The sequence below is a fragment of the Miniopterus natalensis genome, chromosome X (genome assembly GCF_054644295.1).
Source record: "Miniopterus natalensis isolate mMinNat1 chromosome X, mMinNat1.hap1, whole genome shotgun sequence".
In the NCBI taxonomy this organism is placed as follows: domain Eukaryota; kingdom Metazoa; phylum Chordata; class Mammalia; order Chiroptera; family Miniopteridae; genus Miniopterus; species Miniopterus natalensis.
The window spans coordinates 13,117,779-13,140,558 of record NC_142103.1 but is presented as its reverse complement, the minus strand read 5'-3'; the positions used below and the strand labels follow the sequence as shown (position 1 = coordinate 13,140,558).

General features: G+C 43.3%; 1 long non-coding RNA gene across 1 annotated transcript in view; it reads right to left on the bottom strand.

Annotated features, from left to right (window-relative positions):
* LOC148090403 (uncharacterized) overlaps positions 1-16,776 on the bottom strand; it is a 213,476-nt gene extending 196,700 nt beyond the window's left edge. The window contains exon 1 of the long non-coding RNA XR_015716460.1: positions 16,736-16,776. This is a non-coding gene — a long non-coding RNA (uncharacterized LOC148090403). The remainder of the gene's footprint in view (positions 1-16,735) is intronic.
* Between the last annotated feature and the right edge of the window lie 6,004 nt (positions 16,777-22,780).

Genomic DNA, 22,780 nt, shown 5'->3' with positions numbered 1-22,780 from the left:
GTGGGGCGGGGGTGGGAGTTGTGAATACGATCAGACCTCATTTTACCATCCACAAGGGATAAGAGGGTCAGTTTTTTAAAAGGTCTGCTTGAAACTGCAAACGATTATAGTCACTATGCTGCCAATAGAGAATTTCGTAATTATAGGTGAGCGTGCCTGCAAGACTGTGGAGTTCTCCCCTGCAAAGATTCTCCCAGCTTATTTTCGCTTAATATCCCGCTCATTTTGAGATGAAAAGCCCACAATTTCAGGACGTTTTCAGCAGTGTAAACAATTTGTAGTAGTTGTGATTCCTTATGTTAAGATAGTCCTTTACAGGTCACAGAAGTTTTCATATACGCATTTCACTTAATCCTCAAAACAACCCTGTTATAAGATTAGGAGACTGAGGCCCAGAGAGGTAAATGGTTTACACAAAGTCCCATATGTGGTTAGTGGTAGAGCCAGGATTAGAATCCATGTCGCCTTACTTGTGGTTCAGTCATGTTCTTAATATCCCACATGATTTCCTTTATTTAACAGTTATAAAATTAACTATATGTCTCCATATGCGACCCTGGGTATAACAGTTCCATTCTAGGGCAGGAACTGTTCCCTATAATGATACCCACTAATTACTCAACTTGAGAGACACACTTCTCTGATTTGCATAGTGCTATATATATAGTTTTAAATATGTGTGTGTGTGTGTGTACAGATATATATTGACATACAAATATGTTAACAATATATTGATAAATGAAAAAGTAGTTACAGTGTGAGTATTGCTTAGAAAAAATATATATGCAAGATATACAATTTTCTTCTTTCTGTATATTTGTATTTTCTATACTGAAGATGTATTACCCATATATTTAAAAAGCTGTACATTTTAGATCCCTCACGAACCCATGTTAGAAAAGGCACTGTGGTAAATGAAAGTGAAAAAAAAAGGAAATCGAAAACTCACATTCCTATATTTTATGAATGGCACTTAATTAACCTCATGGCCCCAATTTATCAATCAAGTAATCCCCAAACCTATTTTTTTATAGTTGAGGCAAAATCTCAGTAGTAAAGGCAACAATTTAAAATTTCTCCACAGTCAATCAAGACACAAGGTAATCTCTAAATACAATTATTTTAAAAAGTAGGTCAATAACAGCATTGTCACCTTTGACAAAGATCACCATGGTGACCTTGTAATGATGATAGAGCATTACACTATTACTGATGATCTCCACAGCCAGTGCACTATATATAAATCACTCATAATAGACTGAAGTGTACACTTGATTAGTTGCAATCTAATTGCCAATGTGCATTTTCATCACTGCTAATGTTTCTCACAAAAGCCGTAGTTCTGCTCAAGTGTTCAAGCGGTTCGGTGATAGTGCTAAGTCAGAGCCTTTCAAGGGAAAGCATTTCAGAAAGTACTTAGGTCGAGACTACAAAAAAATACTGCTGGCTCTTCTGCCACAGATACCAAAGTCTGGAGGAATTGGCTTCATACCCATCAGTCTGATTCTGTGAGGAGGCTGGCAAAAAAAATGCTTTAAAAAATAAACTGCCCGATATGCAGCATTTTGCTTTGGTGATACACACAGAGGCCTGGGAAGCAAGAGGACTTTAAAATGGCAAAGCTCTTCTCTGCTCACCTCTCAGCGGCCTTCAGACTGAAGCCATTAAGAGGGTGTCTCCCATTTATGATTAGAGAAGGCCAGGACATAGATGGATCTATATAAGATCCCCCAGGTTACTTGCCACCACTTACCAGTTCCAAACATGAACAAATCCCTCACCTTTTACTTCCATTCGACTGGAGAATTCATTTCCAAAAGAGAAACTCTTGTTTTAAAATTACATCTTTATTGATTTCAGAGAGAGGGAGAGAGAGAAACATCAATGATGAGCCTCATTGATCGGCTGCCTCCTGCAGGCCCCCTGCTGGGGATCGAGCCCAAAATCTGGGCCTGTGCCCTGAACCGGGAATTGAACCGCGATCTCCTGGATCCTAGGTCGATGCTCAACCGCTGAGCCACACCGGCCAGGATCAAAGAAACTCTTGACTGTCTTAATACTGCATGTGGGCTAGCTACCCTTTAAGGAGAAAAAGTTAGAATGTCTGACAACCATCATCGAACGCAACCAAATAACGCATACTGGAGGCAGAAAGAGCAAATGTTAGAAATGCACCTCACAGCCCGGCCGGGCGTGGCTCAGCGGTTGAGCATCGGCCTAGGATCTAGGAGATCGGGGTTCAATTCCCAGTCAGGGCACAGGCCCGGGTTGCGGGCTCGATCAATGACTCTCTCATCATTGATGTTTCTGTTTCTCTCTCTCCCTCTCCTTTCCTCTCTCTGAAATCAATAAAGATATATTTAAAAAAAAAAAAAAAAAAAAAAGAAATGCCCCTCACAGAACTGACTGTATGTTTTGGAGATAGGCTGGAGGCTGAAGCAGAGTCCTGAACCCAAACCTGAGCAGCTCGTTAAGAGATCACCTCACCCAGACTTTCATTAGTCCTGCTGCCTCTTGCTTGGCCCTACAGAGAGAATAATATTCTACATCTTTCAGTCCTCAGCTTCCTAAAATGAAACCATCGTCTGAGCTTGGCTATGGAGATGAAATGCATAATTTGGAGGCGAGTGGAAGAAGGGCCTAAAAGCGTTCAAAAGACACATACATATAGGTGAATATGTGTATATGTGTATATGGATACACATCTTTCTCAGAGGGATTTTAAAAGTATAACTTCTGTTTGATTCGAAAATGGGATGTTTTTGTGTGTTTTTCACTAATTACTCAATTATATACTAATTATAACTATAACACCTATATTAACACTATTATTTTGAAGGGACTTTGGGCTGCATATAGGTCACACTTTGTTTTACTAATGAGTATATTGCTACACATGCTTTGAAACCTCTAATGCTATTTTTCTAATGGGACATTTACTCAAAGACCTTGTAGAAAATAATTGTGTTAATAACAGAGACAGTTTCCCCATTACAATGATCAGTGCTCTCAGACAATTAATGCTGCAACACTCTGTATTGTCACTTTCTTCCTCGGGGCCTGAAGAACTTCTAGGTTCACATTATTGGCTGCAGCTTCTTTTTTCTGGCAATATGGGCCTTTCTAATGATGAGACCTGCCAAAACTTGTCAATGCTATTTTTCTTCTTTTCCATTAGAGGTGACTGTGGCTGAATAGCCAAGTAATCTATAGTCTAACTTCACTTAATTGTTTTCACTACATGACATGAAAGAATATAGTGAATAATCACTTCTGTTTTACATGAAGCAAATTGCTAGTGTTTTCCACAGCAATCTGAAGCCTTAACTTACCTAATTCTCCCTTGAACGCGTTCAAATCCTGACAGAATAAACTCAGCCCTCCTAGGTTGTCCGGTGAGTGAAGAGATTGGATTCAGGAAGATGCAAATGAAAACTACAAGGAGGTACCAGCTCCCACCGGTCAGAATGGCAACTATCAATACATCAACAAACAAGTGTGCAGGGTGTGCAGAAAGGGGAGCCCTCGTGCTCTGCTGGTGGGATGCAGACTGGTGCACCCACTGTGGAAAAGAATATGGAGGGTCCTCAAAAAATTAAAAATGGAGCTGCCTTTTGACCCAGTGACCCCACTTCTGAGAATATATATTCTAAGAATTTCAAAACACCAATCAGAAAGAATATATGCGCCCCATGTTCATAGAAGCGTTATTTACAATAGCCAAGATCTGGAAACAGCCCAAGTGCCCATCAGTAGATGGGTGGATAAAAAAGCTGTGGGACATGTACACTGTGGAATACTACGCAGCTGTAAAAAAGGAGGGCCCCTTACCCTTTGAGACAGCATGGAGGGACCTGGAGAGTATTGTGCTAAGTGAAATAAGCCAGGCAGAGAAAAACAAGTACCATATGATCTCACTCATATGTGGAATCTAATGAACAAAATAAACTGACAAATGAAATGAAACCAGAAACATGAACACATGGAACAGACTGGCCAGTGCCCAAGGGGAGGGGGCTGGGAGGTGACTGGATAAAGAAGGTGAAGGAAATAGCTAAAGAACATATAAGTATACCCCATGGATACGGACAATAATTCGGTAAAGGCTAAGGAAAGGGGAAGGTAGACTGGATCAGTGGATCTCAATTATTTGCTCTGTCTGTAGACTTCTTTAGGCAGAGAACCAGTTGGCCCCAGTTACAACTGGCAAATTCCTCTCCTTCCAGCACCATCTTTCAAGAACAATAGGTTTCTCTTAGTTAATTATTACATAAACCTCAGTTCTAAGGTGCAATATTTCTTTCTGCGGGCTTTTTGTTTCCTCTTCGTTTGTTTTGCAAATGTATTTTTTTCTGTAATGAAAGTTATACAGACTTATATGAAAGGTACAAAGGGGGGGAGAAATCGCCTATTTCTCACCCTACCCCTGAGATAATCATTTTAGCACTTTTGTGCATCTTTTTCCAGTCTTTTTTTCTTTCTTGCATATTGGAAATATGTAATTTTGTATCCTGCTTTGTCACTTGAGAGTATCACATAAACGTTTTCCTTTTATCATACGATAGTTGTAAACGTCATCTTTAATGGCCATAAAATATTACATTATCTAGATGTACCATAAATCACTTAGCAATTCTCTTGTTGAGCAGTTAGGTTCCTTCATTTCGTCGTCCGTTACAAATAAAGCTTGGTGAACATCTTTGCAAATAAAGCTATTTCTGCACTTCACACTATTTCTTTAGGACAAATTCCCAGAGGTAGAATTACTAGGTCAAATGGTACGAGCATTTTTAAGGCTTTTGCTGCAAGCTGCCAAATCCATACCAACTCACACTTCATCATGTCCTTATTATTCATTCATTTATTCAACCAGCACTTATTAAACACCTACTATGTATGTGCCAGGCACTGTGCTAGGTGATACGGGTGCGGTAATAAACAAAACACACACAAAGTCCACACTCGCATGGAGCTGTAAGTTATAAATAAACAAAACTACAGTGTGATACCAGGTAGTGCTGAATAATATGAGGAAAAATGAAAGTATATAAGGGCACAGAAAATGAAGACTCATGATAGGACTCCTTACATAGGAGAGCCAGGGAAGGCCTCTATGATGAAGGCGTATTTGCTCAAAGATTTGAACGAAGTGAGAAAGGAAGCTTATAGAAAGCTTGCGGAAAATTCATTTCGGGCAGAGAAAACAGCAAGTGCAAAGACCCTGAGAGACAAAAATGCTTGGCATGTTTAAGAGACCAAATAGAAGGCAGTGTGGCTAGAATGTTATAAGCAAGGTTTGGTGGGGAGAATGGTAAGATATGAGGCCCAATAAGTAGTCAGGGACCAAATCGTGTAGGGCTGTGTAGGCCATGGCAAAGGCTTTTAAATTATTTTTTTAATTTTATTTTAAGTGTGATAAGAAGCCAGTCATTGGAGGGCAGAGAGTGGGAAAATGACAAGATCTTATTTATATTTTAAAGGATCACCCTGGCTGCTGTGGAGAAAACCATATGGGGCAAAAATGTATATCTGGGCATCAAGAAGCTATTTTGGTAGTCTAGGTGAGGGATGGTGGTGGTTTGGTCTAAGGTATTAATGACAAAGGAGGAGAAAATGATTCAGATAGAGCATATGGTTTGAAGGTAGAGTCAACAACATTTGTTAATTGACTGGATGATAAAATAGGAATCAAGAAAGTGTCCAAGGCTTGAGACAAGCAATTGCCCTGAGCATGATCTTACAAAACAAAAAATCCCTTGTCTTTATTATTTCTCATTTGCATTTATTTTGATTATTGAAGATCACGTTTTTTTCCACACTTATTGGCCACTTTTATTTCCTCTTATGAGGCTTTTACAAAATCTTTTTCTCCCTCCGGCCAGGAGTGGCTCAGCGGTTGAGCGTCGACCTAGGATCCAGGCGATCGGGGTTCGATTCCTGGTCGGGGCACAGGCCCAGGTTGTGGGCTCGATCAATGACTCTCTCATCATTGATGTTTCTATCTCTCTCTCCCTCTCCTTTCCTCTCTCTGAAATCAATAAAGATATATTTTTTTAAAAAATTTAAAAAACAAAACAAAAAAACCAAAATCTTTTCCTCCCTTAGCTTCCATTTCATTGTTTTCTGGTTCGCCTCCCACCTCTCCGACCTTATTCTGCCTTGCTCTTTTGAAGGCCCCTCTTATTCCACCAGCCTCTTGAGTTCAGCATTTCTCAGGATCGCATCTTTGCTTCTCTTACTCTGCGTATACTCCCGAGGTGAGCTCACCTTCCTGTGGCTCCGGTTCCAACTCCCACATTGACTAATGACACACAGATCTCTACCTCCAGACCTGATCTGCAGATCTGTGATTCCATCTGTCACAAGTGCTCTCCATCTGGATGTCTGGACGGTATCTCACATTAAATAAACCCAAACCTGGCCTCCCTGTTCCCACCAAAACAGAGCTTTTTTCTTCTCTGTTCCTTATATGGCTTAATGGCAATACCTAATTCACCGAACCCAAAGCCTCCCTCATCCCTCCCTCTCCCTCACCCTCTAAAAATGGAATCAGCCTCCAAGCCCCACTGATGCTGACTGATGAGTGGCTCTCAAATGCTTCCCTTCCTTGCCATCTGTACTATCACTGCCTTTGGTTCACACCCTCATAATCGCTTACAGCCTCTCAACGTCTAATTGCTCCTCCACTTACTCCACTTCAATCAGCTCTTCATATAGATGTCATCTTCCTAAAACCCCAAACTGGTGACGCGCCCCCCTCCCCACTTTAAAGCCCCTCATCTAGTTCAGTAGATGCCTACAAAGCAGGACACTGCATGATTTTGGGTCAACAGTAGAAAAACCACCACTCCCCAGTACACTCTCCGCGCAGGAAAACCCTAACACATTCATTCATTTCATGACTATGTTCTAAGCACCTTCTGTGTGTCGGGCACATAGAAGTAAATAAAATAAGACTATCCCTGAACTCTGTTTCCCAGAACTGGACAGGAGATAAAATGAGGCTCTGTGACCCTGGGCCGCCTTTCTCCATCGCCAGCTTAGTTTTGTGTCCCTTCCTAGTCCTTCTGCCATGTGGAATGCGGTTGCCCACATTCTCTAACTAAACCATGCCCAGCCGTAGTTTAATCGGTCTTTAAGGGCCAATTCAAATGACATGGCTTTTATGCAACCATACCTACCTTTGAGCTTCCAGAGGATTCTAACTGCTCCCCTTCCAGAGCATCTGTACATAAGGATACGTTTATATGTCTGCCTCTTCCACTAAATGGTTAAGTTTTATTTCTAATGTCTTTGTACCCCTAGGTGAACAGGGGAGTTTAAAAAGTTTCGGTGAATGAATGAATGAATGAATGAGTGAGTGAACAGGCTGAATGAACAGGAGAAACTCTTCTTCGTGAAGATTGTTTTATGATGCATAACCAAAAGGCTGCAATCCTGAAGTCATTAGGGTGGGTAGAAGGCCAGTCCCTGAGACCTGGGGTCTTTGCAGAACAATTTTGAGACCTCACGGCCCCTTGCACCAGAGCTCTGTGTAAACGTTGATTCTTCAGCCTCTTCAACCACAAAGCAGCCCCAAGGATTTTGCCAAATGTCTCAGACAACCTTCTCTCACTACCTCTATTGCTGTTTTACACATTTTCGTAAAAACGTGCCTCATTCCATGTTTTATAGAAATCCATTGTTAAAATGTTCTCTATTCCATGTGAAATTACCCTTAAATATATTACATATTTCCCTTGCACGGAATTATAATTGTTTACATTAAAATTGCCTCGCTTTCACAAGTTGTCCAATGTTTCATCAAGGCAACATCTCAAACAGGGGCAAAGAACCAAACAATGAAAAAAAAATGTAGCACCCTTGTGTTAACACTTCATGGATTCACAACCAAAAACAAATGGTATCACACCTAAGTGTTGACATTTTATTAGGCTAAACATGAAAGATAAATCGCAAATGCACTAACAACATATGGATGTGTGCACAGAGGAAATCTGTAATAAACAGAAGCAACCCAGGAAATAGGTGTGTTATTTTAGCTCCTACCCAAGATCATTGAAAAAAATGTTTGAGCCCCAAACAGTATAAAGAACAATATTTCCAATTACACTTGTAATTATCTAGGATATACATCAAGGATCGGTCAGATTTAGAAAAAGACTAAAAGCCCTCGCCTTGTAGCTCAGTTGGTCAGAGCGCTGTCCCCACACACCAGGCGTGGGTTTGATCTCCGGTCAGGGCACCTACAAGAATCAACTAATAAATGCATACATAAGTGCAACAACTAATCAAATCGATGTTTCTCTCTCTCTTTCCCTTCTCTGTCTAAAATCAATCAATAAATTTTTCTTCATTATTCAAAACATGACAGATGTCCCCTATTCTTCCCATTGACCCCTCCACCCCACACCCACTCCCTGCCCCAGGCCCTCACCACACCATTGTCTGTGCCCCTGGGTTGTGCATATATGTATATAAGTTCTTTGGTTAATCTCTCCCCACCCACTCACCCCCGCCTTCCCTCTGAGGTTTGTCAATCAATAAATTCTTTTAAAAAGAAAAAGAATATAAAAATTAATCAATCCCAATACTTCAGCAATTGGCCCAGAGCTTCCTTTCTCATAAACCTATGTACTACCTCAACTCTTGGAAATAGTTGAAAGAAAGAGAAGGGAAGGAAGGAAAGGAGGGAGGAGGGGAGTGAGGAAGGAAGAAATGAGAGTTATTTTATTGGTAATTCAAGGTACAAGAATCTTCTTAAGGCTAAGCAATAGGTATCAATTAGCCAATCAACTGCATAGCTTTCTCCTTTAGAGGTCACCAGATCTCATTAGTGAAACGAATACTATCTTTCCAAAAGGAGTTTCTCATTGGACTTGCGTAGCAATTCTGTCAATGCTTCCCTACATTGCTTAAAGCACTAAACATATAATGAGTCAAAACCACAAAAACCTATTCTTTTCAGGCACAGACTAAGCACATAGGTGATGTACTTTTTATGTTTCCGTAAATGACGCTTGCAAATCCACCTCAAAAATGTACATAGAGTTTTCAATAAATATCCCTTTAGGAAAAAATCCCATCCCCACACACATGAACACAAACATATTCTTGGACTAGTTAATAGAGCAGGAGATCACACATCAATATCACTCAAATGCTTGCAATGAAGTAGAGCAGCTTTAAAAAAAAAGAAAATCATTAATTAAAAGGGGGGGTAACGCACAAAGTATAAATGTAAGACGTTGATCAGAAACATTTTGTTGATAGGAACTGAGTTAACTGGGAACATTTCAGGTCTAGAAGGTTTCCAGTCACTGTGGTTGTAGTGTATTTATAAACCTCTATATTTAAACGCAGGTGGTAATTAGCAAGATTGAGACACCTTTAATAAGGCATCATCATAGGTGCAAAGGATGTGTAGCATAAGATGAGTTCATTATCAATAACTTTCCTAAATTAATCATCTCTTAGGACATTTAATTTTAAATGTACCTGAAAAAACCTGGATTATTGAGATAGGCCATCTGCAGTATCTTTTTCTAATTTCTCTGAACAACTGAAGAATTTTCTTAAAATGTCTTTATACAGCTGGGGCACCGAGATTGCAATATCTAATAAACCAATTGTCCATCTAATCTGGCACCTTCTCTTTGACAGGTGCCTAAACCAGATAGAGGCATTAGAAGTAATATAAACACTTAAAATCAACCAATTATGCAAAACCATACAACTGGGAAATTTTCTCCTTGACCTCAACTAGTGATCAAATTTTCCCTGAAGTATGCAAACTGATAGCAATGTACTTCTATTTTGGCTGCTTTTAAAACCTTCATTTATCCAGGCAGCTAAAAACACTAAACTGTGATTCTAAACATTAAAATGAAAATGGATTTCCTTAGATACAACCATGTAGGGATTCTACTGAAAGTTACACACACACACACACACACACACACACACACACACACCTGCATCAGCCTCCTGAATATTTACAATACCTCTCATCTAAATAGGAAAACAATTGAAAAGTAAATATACAGTAATTTCAAAAGGGAAGCTGAAACTATGAATCCAGAACATCATTTGAATGAACAGTCAAAATTCGCAGATCAGGTATTTGGAACCATGCAAGTGACTGTTTGTTTGTTTGTTTATTTGTTTTCATTGTACATCCAAATGCCAAGCATCTGCTGAAAGGTTAGAGGAAATTGGCATGACACAGAAGATAAGACACAGATAGATACTAGGAAATCTACATGATTGACTGAATTTTTCATGTTTTACTCAAATATTCTGGTGTCACACAGATATAGCTCAAGTAATAAAAATAAGCCAATTAACAAAATATATGCAATCCAATAGCCAAAAGCTGGCTATCGATATCATCAATATTCCCTAAAATGTAAAAATAAAAATATAATTTTCCTAAACTTTTAAGTCACTGCTTCATTCTGTCTTTAATAATTCTGCCTGGGATATTTATATTTTGAAATTCTAGTCACTTTCAAACAGAAAAATACCTGGTGACATGGAATGTAGATGTAGATTTTAGATCTCCATTCTTTTTTCATTACCTAAAATCCTTTTTGGGAATCACTCTTTCTTAGCCATACTGTAGAAATTTGTTCATAACTATAAATTCACAGAAAAAAAATATTCGTTTTTCGGGACCCATAGCTGATAATACTGCAAAGGGTTTAAAATGGACTGCAGTGCAGCTCATATTGAAGTTCGTGATCCCAAAATTCCATTTTGTAAGTTTTCATCAGCCACAAAAATGTTAAGAGTGTGGCTCAGTTGGTTGGAGCTTTGTCCCCTACACCAAAAGGTGGCAGGTTCGATTCCCAGTAGGGGTGCATACTCAAGTTTGGGGTTCGATCCCTGGTCGGGGCATGTGCAGGAGGCAACCAATCCATGTTTCTCTCTCACAGCAATCTCTCTCTCTCTCTCTATTCCTCTCTCTAAAATCAAATAAATAAATAAGTAAGTAAATAAATAAATAAAATTTTAAAAGGTTAGAACAGAATCTGAGAAATATTAAAAGGCAATTTCCTCACTGTCAACTACATATGAGCTGACAACTTTAGTCAATTAAAATCAAAACAATCAGCACGCTTCATAGTGACAAGTAAGATGAGGGTCTTACAGATATTAAATAAAAGTATTCAAATCCATTTGGCCTCTGCAATAAAAAAGAGCGGCATATATAGTTTAAGAAAATTGTTTTTATATTTGAAAAGGCAAAATAACCAACCCTACCCGAAAACTCAAACGTCATTTATACTTTATTGTGATCACTAACTGAACTTCTTCAGAGTCTACAGAATCATAATTTGAAAGAACATATTTTTGCGATGAAACAGCTATCATATGAAACTATTTTACAGCTGTGAATATCCTCACAGGAAAAAAAAAAAATATGCTCTGTAGCATATATAAATACCAATAGGAATGCACAAACCAAACCTCTATTTCTGTGATTATTTTTAAAGAACTGCTTGAGTGGGGACAAAGAGTGTTGCAGTTAAGAGTCGCAGGAAAAATGACAAAGATAGCAGCGATTTTTTGTTCTGCTTAATCATTTGTTGCTCTCAAATTCAACAGCCCTGCTCTTTACAGTTACTTCTCAGGGACCACGAGGCTGCCACGAAATGAGATTAACCATCAGGTTCCCGTCCTGAATTAGTGACCCCAGCCGCCTGTCCCGTCTAGTTTCCATGGCAGTAGAAGAATCAGGAGAAAACGAGGCGCAGCAAATTGTAAGAAGCCAACATATCAAGCTCTTTAAGTTGATTTCTTTAAACTGGTGAATCAGGATGGGGCGCAGGGGGGGGGGGGGGGCAGAACTGAGGTTTCGGTTTTTAATTTCCTGGCTTGTTGGAAAGGCCGGTGCGGTTTTGTTTTTGTAATTGCTGAGGGATGCAAACAGCATCCCTTCTCCATGTCACACAAGGCCGTGGGTTCAGGATGGCATTTGGTTCACTAGGTATTTTTTTTTTTTAGCAACCCAAGAGTGTCTAAGGGCCTCTGCATGTGTTTTTAAAGCGTTTCATTTTTGTTTCCTTTCTTTTTTTGACAGAGATATTAAAATTCGTCAGCCTATGAAATGACTCCAAACCATCCAGAGACTAAGTAAAAAATTCTCTCAACCAACCAGATGTTTGTTTGCATCAACCCAAACAGCTGGATGGTTGACGGAACTTTTCACTCACGTATTTGGGTGTCCCCTAGATACAGCCATAGAGACCTGCCACAAGTGCCCGGAAAAAAACCATATTAACCTTGGCATATACTTACCATAAACAGAGATATGAAGGCCCTGAGTGTGAGCTTCACCGGGGGTGATCCACTGATACGAAAAGAGATTATTTAACACGTTTTCTTGTGTCCACTTCCCAATTAATTTCTCCACTCATACAGCTAGAAGAGGATGGGGGTGGAGAACCCAGTATTTCAGACTCATTACATCACATTGCAAACATCATCCAAGAGGTAGCGGTTAGTTGGCATATATGCGTGTTTCACCATATGCTATTGTTTACCTAAAGTGGAGGCTTGGACAGGAAGTAAAATTCAGAATTTTTTTTTTTTTTTAAGTTGTAAATCATCCAAGATTATACTTCCAGGTCTACAAATGAGTCCTGGTGTTATATAATAATCTAACAGGCTTTATTTATCAGACTCTAAATTATTATTTTCAAAATATTAGGGATCCAACGTCAACTGTGAAAATATTTACTATCTCCAATTAAAACCAGTTTGCTTTGCTTATAGAAATGTTAGCGGTGCGATTGAAATAAATATTATTACATAATAATTTTCAGTTTCTGCCATCAGCATCCCGTTTCCTCAGCCCTATTTTTCATGAGTTCCAAATGTAAGCAATTTTGTTGGTCTGGCTAAACTGTACATTATATCCAGCAAACTACAAAAAGTCTACACTTTCTACAAATCGTCAGAACAGAGTTCTACCTACTGAGGAGACACCTATGGCTGGACCCTCGAGGTTGTTAGGAATAATCAGACACTCACTGTGTGAGACCTTCTACAGCATTCACCTGCTCAGGCTAGCTGGCTCTACTTGATATTTACCTTCTCAGTGCTACAAAAGTCCATGGGTAACAGAAAGGGGTAGAAATAATCCATTAATCCAGATTTCAGAATGTTTCACCTTTTAGGGAAAGGGAAAATAACAGTAACCTCCATTTAAAATAGTGATTTAATCTCCACTTAAGAGAGATTCGGATTTAATACTCAATCTACAGATGATTTAAAGCAGTTACTGTATATGTGAACAGCTATGAAATTTGATTCCTTTCCATTTTATTTTAATCAGCAGCTAGATTGCCAGCTATGGATGTCTGCTATTGATCAGAATTGCTAAAAACTGTCCCTTACGATAGTCTTCGTAATTGAATGTGCCTGCAGTTGTGCTAGTAATCCAGTTCAAACCTGTTTTCCAAATGGTAAATGATGGGAAACTTCTTTTTTGCTAAGTAGGAACAGGTTACTACTTTTGAGGGTAAATTGACAGGAATTTAAAGAAATCTATAATTTTAATAAAATTATCATGCATGTTTAATATCTGATGCATGGCATTCTCATGAGATTGCTTCTAAGTGTGTGCATGTGTTTGTGTGTATATGAGAAAGAGAGAGAGAACAAATATGTGAGCACTAAGAAAATGTGTTTTCATTTAAAAAAATTAATCACCGAGTCAAGTGTTCCAAGTACTGGTCTTCTTTTGACCTCAGGTCAGTAGGTAAGTAAATAAACAAATAAATAAATCACTTCTTTGGGAAACCTCAGGGAATTTACTAACCATAATCTATACCAAGCACTTGATAAATATACTCAAAGCTGAAAATGATGGACTTTCGGAAGAAACAAGCTTCAAGCCAAAATTACATGGATTCCGATGGCTACCTCCATGACATGGAACGGAATAAAAAAAAGTGTTATATTAATTAATATTGACCCTTCTTACCACTTCCAAGTTTTTCAAGCTGTCATGGAAAATAAAGTTCCACACTAAGCCTTCTGTTTTCAGAGGCAACATATCAAAAGAATATTTGCAGTTTGACAATTTAAAGTAATATTGTACAGAATAAACTTGAATGTTTGACTGTTCGGCGTCAGCACGAATCTTTGTATTAAGGCATCAGAAAGGTACAACGACTGTGAGGGAAAATAGGATCACGTCAGCGTTATTTACACATATGATAGCTGAATTGAAAAGCTGAGGCCTTTAGGGTATTCAGACTTCCAATTAGGCCTCTGAATGAGATGGTAGTTACACATAATGTGATTTTACTTTTTAACACACTTACGTGTTTGAATATTTGCAGTCTCACTTAATAATCACCCAGACAGCACAGTGATTCTACAAAGCATGCTTCCCTTCAGCCCCATTGTATAGTTTGTCAAGTGACATGACTGTTTTTTAATTTATAATTGGGACCTAAACCAACGGCAAATAATTCTATGTGCCTGGCATTGTTCTAGGGACAAGACTATAAGTTTTATTGTGCAAATGCTAACATTTCTTCTTAGAGTTGTTTTTCAGAAACACCTGTTTTTCAAAAACCATTCTGGGGACAATCTGAAAACTTTTAAATAGCATTTAGAGCATAGATTCATTTTAGAAATTCCATGAACCTTTTTTTAAAATGCATCTTGGACTTTCTTTTGTTATCATTAAAAGGTTCCAACATTACTTTGGCATACTTGAAAGCTCTTAACTACCCTTTAAAAAAAAACAACTTAGCAATAGTAAATTATTCAATACATCACCAAAACAAAGTCTTATGAACTTGAGCAAAAAATGGCAAAACTGGGATTCTGCGTCTCCAGTTATTTATTTTAAGGGTCGTACCATGCCTTATGAAAATTCATTTTCCCCCACATTGCAGATATGAAGAGCAAGGGGTGGGGGTGAGCCGGCAAGCCAGTGCTTGGTAATCATGGAGCAGAATGTAAAGCTGTGGATCTCCTTTTAACAAAAATAATAATAATAATAATCTTTCCTTCTCATACTGTACTCTTTCTTGGCAGCGCTGGAGTAACCTATGCTCCAAATCGAAAATCTTCGGACTAGGAAGATGAACCAGGATATTTCAGCCAAAACAGAGCAGACATTTGCAATGTCTTCCCCAAACAGGTTAAGAGTATCGACTGATTCTCACAGTCTGGTGTCCCTGGTTTGTTCATTTTCATCCTAGAACAATCACCTAAAATTCAAGGAAGCTGGCTATGACCCTTATCACAGACGCGATCAATTAAATGCTAATCTAACAGTACCTAGGAGAGTCCACTGGGGTGTTTCGTTTCCTTTGGGTTTCTAAAACCCAACGGCTACTAATTCCCCTTGTGTGGCACCAGAAACTTCTTTTTATGTTCCTTCAGGTCACCTCAAATGCACCTCCGGATTAACATCCCAAGGGGGAAAGAAGAAAAAAAAAAAAAAAAACCCAAAAAACCAAACGGGAAAGTTCAGGGCGTCTCCTGCCCAATCGCTTCGTATTGGAGATGTGGAGTTTTTCGCCACATATTAGCACATGGGCCGCGGCAGTGATGCAGATCAGCTAAACCCAGCCCGGTCCCTGTCCCTCCTGTCCCCTTGGCGAAGTAGCCGTCGAGACGGTACCTGCGAGTGGAGCGAAGCGTCTGTCCCCGCAGCTGTAAACAACCGGCCGCGCTGGGTTGGCTGAAATCTTTAAATCCACCCCTGACTGCAAACGCATCCACTCACCAAGTCACGCCGCCAGTCTCCCCTTCTCCACCCCTAGGAAAAGCACCCTGAAACTGCATGGGCGACCCGCCGGTGGTGGCGAGCGACAAAGCGAGGTCACATTTCCCCCGGCGCGCGGAGAGGGTGGCGGGCGCCGGGCAGATGTGCTGGCCGCTGCTGGATCCCCGGGAACCCCGCGTTTCAGGGGGAAATGTGAAAACGCACGAACCCGCGCAGCTGGGCACCCGGTGAAAGCCAACACCGACGGCTCCCGGGCCACCAGCTGCTGCGTAACGGCTGCCTCGATCCGCACAGATCGGGGTGTAGGCGGGAGCATCGGGTAGGGCCCCAGACGGCGCGGGGCAGGGGGTCCTGAAGTTCCCCCCGGCACCTGGGCTCTCCGAGTGAGAATCGGACAGAAATGCAGAAGCAAACAGGTACTAAAGTGCGTCCCAGCCCCTGGGCATCTTCCGAGAGGCGACAGGAGCAGGACCCGGGTGCCCGAGCCCGGGACGGACACAACGGGTGGGAGGGACGCCCGAGGAGAGGCGCCCCCTAGTCTCTTCTGGGACCAAGGCCCCTCTCCCCCGGGTCCAGGTCCACTTGTTAGAGCGCCCGGGCTCCGCGCGAGAGCCCGGCGAGGACACCCCCCCCCTTTCAGGACCCGAGGAGTTGGTTGGCAAAAGTGTCGTCTGAGAAGCCCGGCGAGCCCTCGAAGGGCAGCGCCCCCAGGGCCCACTTGAACTGCGAACGAGGCCGACCTCCCACCTCCCCGGGGTGGTCCCAAGCCCCGAGCCTGGCGGGGAACGAAGGGAGACGGAGCAGAGGCTCCGCCACCTCGGGCGGGACTCCCGGAGCGGGCACAGCTCGCGGCTCACAGCCCGGAGTCGCCGTCGGCCGCCCGCAGCCTCGGGGCGAAGTTCGCCTGGAGTCCTTTGGGTTGGGGAGGGGGGGGCAAGGGGGATGGGGGGGGCGAGTCAGAGGGAGAAACGCACCTACCTAGTCCAGGCGCAAGTTTCGATGTCGTCCCCAGGTGCGGTCCCCCGCCCCCTTGCCAGGTGCTCAGCCCCGCCGGACGCGGTCGGCGCCCCGGACTTCAGGCTCCTCAGCCGGTTCCTGCAGGAAACGGCTGTAAATCCACATTACTGTTCGAGCTGCCGCTCGGGCCCCCGCATCGCTCTCCTCCGGCCGGGGGCAGCGGGGCTGGCAGCCGGCAGCCGCCGAGGGCAGGGACCGAACCTGGCTGCCACCGCGCCGGCGGACGCCCGCTGCCAAGAGGGTGCCTGCGCCCGGGGTCGTCCGTGTGTGCGAGAGTGTGTATACGTGTGTGCGTGTCGGTGAAAGAGAAAGTGTGCGTGTGTGTGCGAGCAGAAGGGGTGAGCTCAGCCCCCGGGGCACTCGGAGGTGAACTCCGGGCAAAGCCGGAGCCTGCGGCGCTCCGGGGTGCGGGGCGTCTGCACCGCCGATGGCTGCGTTGATGTTGCCGTGGCCGCCGCCGCCGCGCTCTAAGGCTGGTCGCGGTGGTGCAAAAAATGTTTCTCCGCTACTCGAGACCAAAAAACCTGCCCTGTCTACTGAGCATGCCCGGTTTGACAGCTCCACAGCCGAGGTTTTTTTTTTTTTTTTTTTTTCCTTTTTTTTTTTTTTTTTTCCCTTTTCCCTTTTTTTTCCCCAAGACTCCAGGTTTTAGCCGCAGCTGAGATAGGGCGAGGGAGAAAGGAGGAGGGGGGCTGAGGGAGCAGGTAGCGGGCTGAGGAAGGGAAGTCGGAATGGGAAAAATCAGGGTGTCAGGAGGTGCGGAGGGAGGAGGAAGCCGCCGTGAGAGCCGAGGAAGGAACGCCGACCAAGGAGATTTACATTTAGTGTCACCGTGAGCACCTGGCCAGGGGACTCTCGCGACCGGCTTTTGATTGTTTTCCCCAAGGGCTAGGTGGGGTGGGGGGCTCGGAGGACTGTTTGTCGTCCCGGAGATCAACCTGGGACAGTGTTCCCTAGTCACGCCACGCGCAAACGCGCGTGCATACACAGCACACACAAAGGAGCGCGATCGCCGCTCGATGCGCACAGCCTCGGCACCGACTTGGAAAGAATGCCAAGTCTCTCGCCGGCATAACTTTGGCGAAAAGAAGAAAAAAAAAAAAAAAAGCGAGGGAGAGGAATTGTTGGGGTTCCTCCTTTTCCACTCTCCCCGCCTTCCAGAGCCGCCGAGCCCGCGACTGCAGTGCCTAAGCGACCCGCAAGCTCTCCCGTAGGTCTGCGTGACAGCGCCGCCGGCCGCCTCCCGCCGCCGGCGCGACCCCAGCGCGCCGAGGCCGGCCACGCGCAGCCCGCCGGCGGCGCGGCAAGTCAGCACTTCCAAGGTCCGTCTGGAGGGTGGCCCGCGGCTGCGGCCGCCGCCTAGCCTGGCCGCCCAGTTCCCGGGGCTCCCCCACCGGCTCCGCCCCTCCCCCAGCCGGCCGGGAGGGCTCGTACCCGGGAAAACCCGGCGCGCTGCCCCCAAAGCCCGGGATCCCTCCCTTTCCACCCTGTTCAGCTTCCTCGAAAAAGCGGAAAAGCGGAATCTGCACGCCCCTAAACTCGCTTCGGGAGCCTTAGGAGTCCCGTTGGACATGCTCGGGACTTGGGGTGCCAGGCTTGGAGGAGCTCTCCAGCCGCCAACATCTGCACGCCTGGGCCAGATGTGAGCGTGAAGCGCGAGGCGCTGGCGCCCGGTTGGAGTTTGGCTCCGGTTCCAGGAAGGGCGGCGGCGACGCCCACCGTCTCCTTCTCCTTCCCGGCTTCCCAGCGAGAGCCAGACCGTGGGAGATACCAAGTGCTGAGCCAGGGGAGCTGCAGCAACTGGAGAAGCCCGGCTCCCGCGTCCGCCCGGGCCCCCTCCCCCCCGCGCCCCGGCGCCACCCGGGCCACACGCAGGCAGGGGGCGCGCACGGCAGCCAAGAGCCCCGCGTGCGTTCCCGGGGCGCGTGAACCTCTAGGTAAAGAAAAGAGAGCGCGAAGAGTCGCACCTTCTTGGGGAGAGAGACGTTTACTGATGGTTTTCTCGAGTGAAGAAAGCAGGGCGCGTGTGCGTGTGTATGTGTGCACGCACGTTTGTAATTTTTCTCCGCAAGAGCGGGGACGGGAAGGCGACGGGCTCCGGCCGGGCTGAGAGCCCGCCAGGGGTTGCAATTAGGCACCTTTGGAGCCTTGGCTGCGGCTAATTACCGGGCAGAGTGGCTCGCGGCGCGGCGGGGGCGCGCCGAGGCTTCCAGCTGTTCCCACCCTGGGCGGTGGCAGCCGCGCGGGGCCGGCTTCCGGGCTGAATGGTCTCTGCGCTCCCGAGCTGGGGGACCCGATTTCGTTTCCGAAGGAGAGGTGGTAGAGGGTGACGCCAGGGGGAGATCTCGGAACCGTGCGTTCCCATCTTTCTGGCTTTGGGTACAGGTATTTGCAAAGAGGGAGCACTGTGAGCCCAGCACACCACCGAGGGTTGGGAAGAAACCGAGCCGAGCACTCTCCGGGGAAGAATCGGGGAATCGAGGACGTTTATTCCCCTCGTCCGCTTGCCGACACCCCCTTCAGCTCCAGGCAGGAATCGTTTAGATCCCCGCCGCTCACCATCACCCCACCACCCACCCCACCACCCACCCCACCCCACCCCACCGCACCCCACCCCACCCCACCGCACCGCAACAAAGAAACAAAAGATGACAACCCGACGCTGTAGGGGGAGAGCGACTGCTTCCAAAACCATCTCTCTCTGGGGCTGTCGAAAAAGCAATGGGGAAGGGGGTGGCTATAAAACCTGTGTCTTGTCACCAGTATGTAAACGAACCTTCCCCAAAGCCACTACCCTTATCCAAAACAAAACAAAACCGTGTCTGTTTCTTTTAATCCTAAATAAAAGATCCCTCTTTAAGAACTACCCGAACCCTGAACTGTGGAGGGAAAAGACTTTCAGGATACCTCCTCGAATCCCACAGAAGAGTTTTGAAAGAAGGAAAAGGAAACATCTGGCCAGTCACTTCGCCAGTGACTGGAGAACACTGAAGTCTAAGGAAATTCTGTAAGCAGCTCATCAACGAAATGGGAATTCAGGCAGAATGGCACGTGGACAAACTTTAACAGCCATGGAAATGAAATAGAGGATTTAAAACCATGATCATCTCACTCTCACACTCCCTTTGTTTTTGTTATTTTTTGTTTTTTTGAAGACAGAGAGGAAGGGGCAGTTGGTGCCTAGGGATTTCATGAAAGGAAACTGGGCTTGTTTCTCTCCTGGCAATTCAGCAGTCGGTTTAATCACTTTTTTTTTTTTTCCCCCAAACTCTCCTCTACCGCCTCTTTATATTTTCTCTCACCTTCTTCCCTCTCATTTTCCTCACTCGTCTTCCACAACTCCCTGGAGCCCTTAATTCATTTGGTCTGCACCTGTCTCCCTTTAGTTCTTTCAAAAACATTGTTTCCCCTTTTTAATTCCAACGTATAAAGGGCTCTGGCACTTTTCTCCTTTTCTGAAGAACTTTTCTCCTTCTCGGATTTACAGCTTCTGGAGGTCCACGGCCTGATACTATTGGTGGGTTTCCTAAAACATTTATTCAACTTCAGAGATTCCCTAGGCACATTTAAGCAACAGGAAATTGAAGAATTCTCAACTCGTTTCGCTCATGAGACCAAGATTTCTATTTCAAAGGTGGATATCAGGAAAAAGGCACACTAAATTGCCAGTTTCAGAATGGCCAATGTAAAGGAAAATATAACCAATTATGATGGAGCATGCAATCTATAGAACAGTTGCCCAGATTATTAAAATAATTTGCTAGGAATTTAAAAAAAAAGAAATGCCTTTTTGTTAACAAAGACCACACACATAAACTCGTATACCCTTATATGTTTATCCCCAGATTAAATGCAATTACAAAAAAATCAATCCAGAAAATGATCATGAAGCATCTACTATGTTCCAGGAACTGTGCCAGCACTGGGAATACATACAGAAATTGAGCCTTTAAAAAACTAAGAGATGTTCAAGGATTTGTGAACATTTTAATAATCAAACAAGTGCATACTGAGTGGCTGCTACCATGTACCTAAAACAATAGAGCTCCAGAAAACACTGTTTAGATGTTCTGACCTTGGTATTTTTAAACATATTCATTTAATCCTTAGGTTGTATTCTCAGCAAAAAAATGCATTATGGACAATATCACTTATTTCTATCTTGTTTCTAAGTACTCTCATAAGTAAGAGTGTAAATACAATAATATTAGAAGACTAAAGTCAATAACATTCACATAAAGAAAATCAATGTGAACCATCTGAAATGAAGGAGTTTTGTTTGGTTGTCTGTCTAATGGGAATATGTTTTTCAAAGGCACACTTTCAAAATGTACTTGTTGTGGTAAACCATTATTTCCTATTGCAGTGACCTCCAGAGATCAGCTACCAGAAATTATGAATGGTGCTGGCACCTTACCCTTTGGCTGCAACGATTGGGGGCAGGAACGGTAGCTTAATGATTTTCTCCCCCAACAGTTTCCATAAACAGAGCTGTAAAAATTTCGGTCACCAGCTTGCTCTGGGGAGTACCCATTTCTGGCCAGCTGTGGGCCCCTCTGGGGAAAGCAGCCACATTAGAGGAAGCTCACTTGAGCCTGGATTTGAACAGTTGGCGGACAGGATTCTGCATCCATCTGTTCAGAACAGAGTCAGACACGTTATCTTTCACACACTCAAGTAAGGCTCAGGAGAACAAGTGACAAGCCAATTAAAGTCTTCTCTCTACCCATTCTTATTTAGTATCCAAATGGATCCTGTGGATGCTTTTCTGGCTCGAGTTCCAAGGAGAAGCAAAATACATTAAAAAAACAAAAAACCTTGGGCTTTAGCAAGTCACTTCGTATTCCACATAGCAAGCCCTGTTCAGAGAAGTGTACATTCGGACAGAGTATCCCTCATTGGAAAGGCCCCATCAATGCTGCTGCACCTTACTCTTAAAATGAAGTATCTCTAATACAGATTAATCATAACCTTCAGAAACCAAGGCTTCTCAATAGGGTGCAGTGGCAGCTCATTTGTATTTTTGCTGTATAGGTTCAAATAATTGCCTAAATTTAAAACTGTAGAAAGTTAAAAGAATGGAACCTTTGTCTTTTAATTTATATGAAATTCACTTATATTTGATATGCATACACCTAAAAAGATGGCAGTAACAATAATTTGTACCCTCAAATATAACATAGTGCCTCCCCTTGCAGATTTGAAAGCTAGCTTTATGATAGTTTGTCTTTTCATTGCAAATACTTTTTTTTTTTTTTTTTTAAGAATGTTACTTTTCGGCACTTTTTAACTGCCACAGTTGAAAAGGGGAAATATTTATTTCAAAATGTACCATGATTTCTGTTTGAGAGATGACATTACACTCCAGAAAAAGAATTTGAAAAGAGTGTAGAACAATTAGGATTGTTCTGTTGGCATTTAAATGCACTTGAACTTCTTTGTGACCTGATCATCATAACCTTTTAAGTGAATTATCATGATCGACTTATAGGTAACTATTAATTTGTATTGAAATAACTAAAGCATTTAATGTTTCTAAAACCCATGCTTAATAATGGCCATAAGCAGACTTTTATAATCACATACATTAGCAATTGCTATTAGATGCTAACAATTATTAGGATCGTCTATTATAAACAGATTTTAAATGTGTTTTATATGAAAATTGGGGACTAGGATGTTATCATTTTTCCATGCAACACAATAAACATGAATAATTTCTTCTCAGACTCAGGAAACAGGCTCCCCGTATGTCTTCATCCTCTCATTCATATTTTCTTGAAGCAGAGACCTAGATAAAACCCACTAGGTGTCTTCTCAGTGCTAAGTACTGGGAAGAGAGTGATAAACAAAACATACCTGGTCCTGCCTTTGTGGAGATTACAATCCACTGGCAGGAGACCGATGTAACTAATCCCACAATGATATATATAGTTTTAAACTAATGAGCGCTCCGAAGGAAAAGAACACAGTATTAGCAAGGAAACAACAGGGGAGACTCCACTT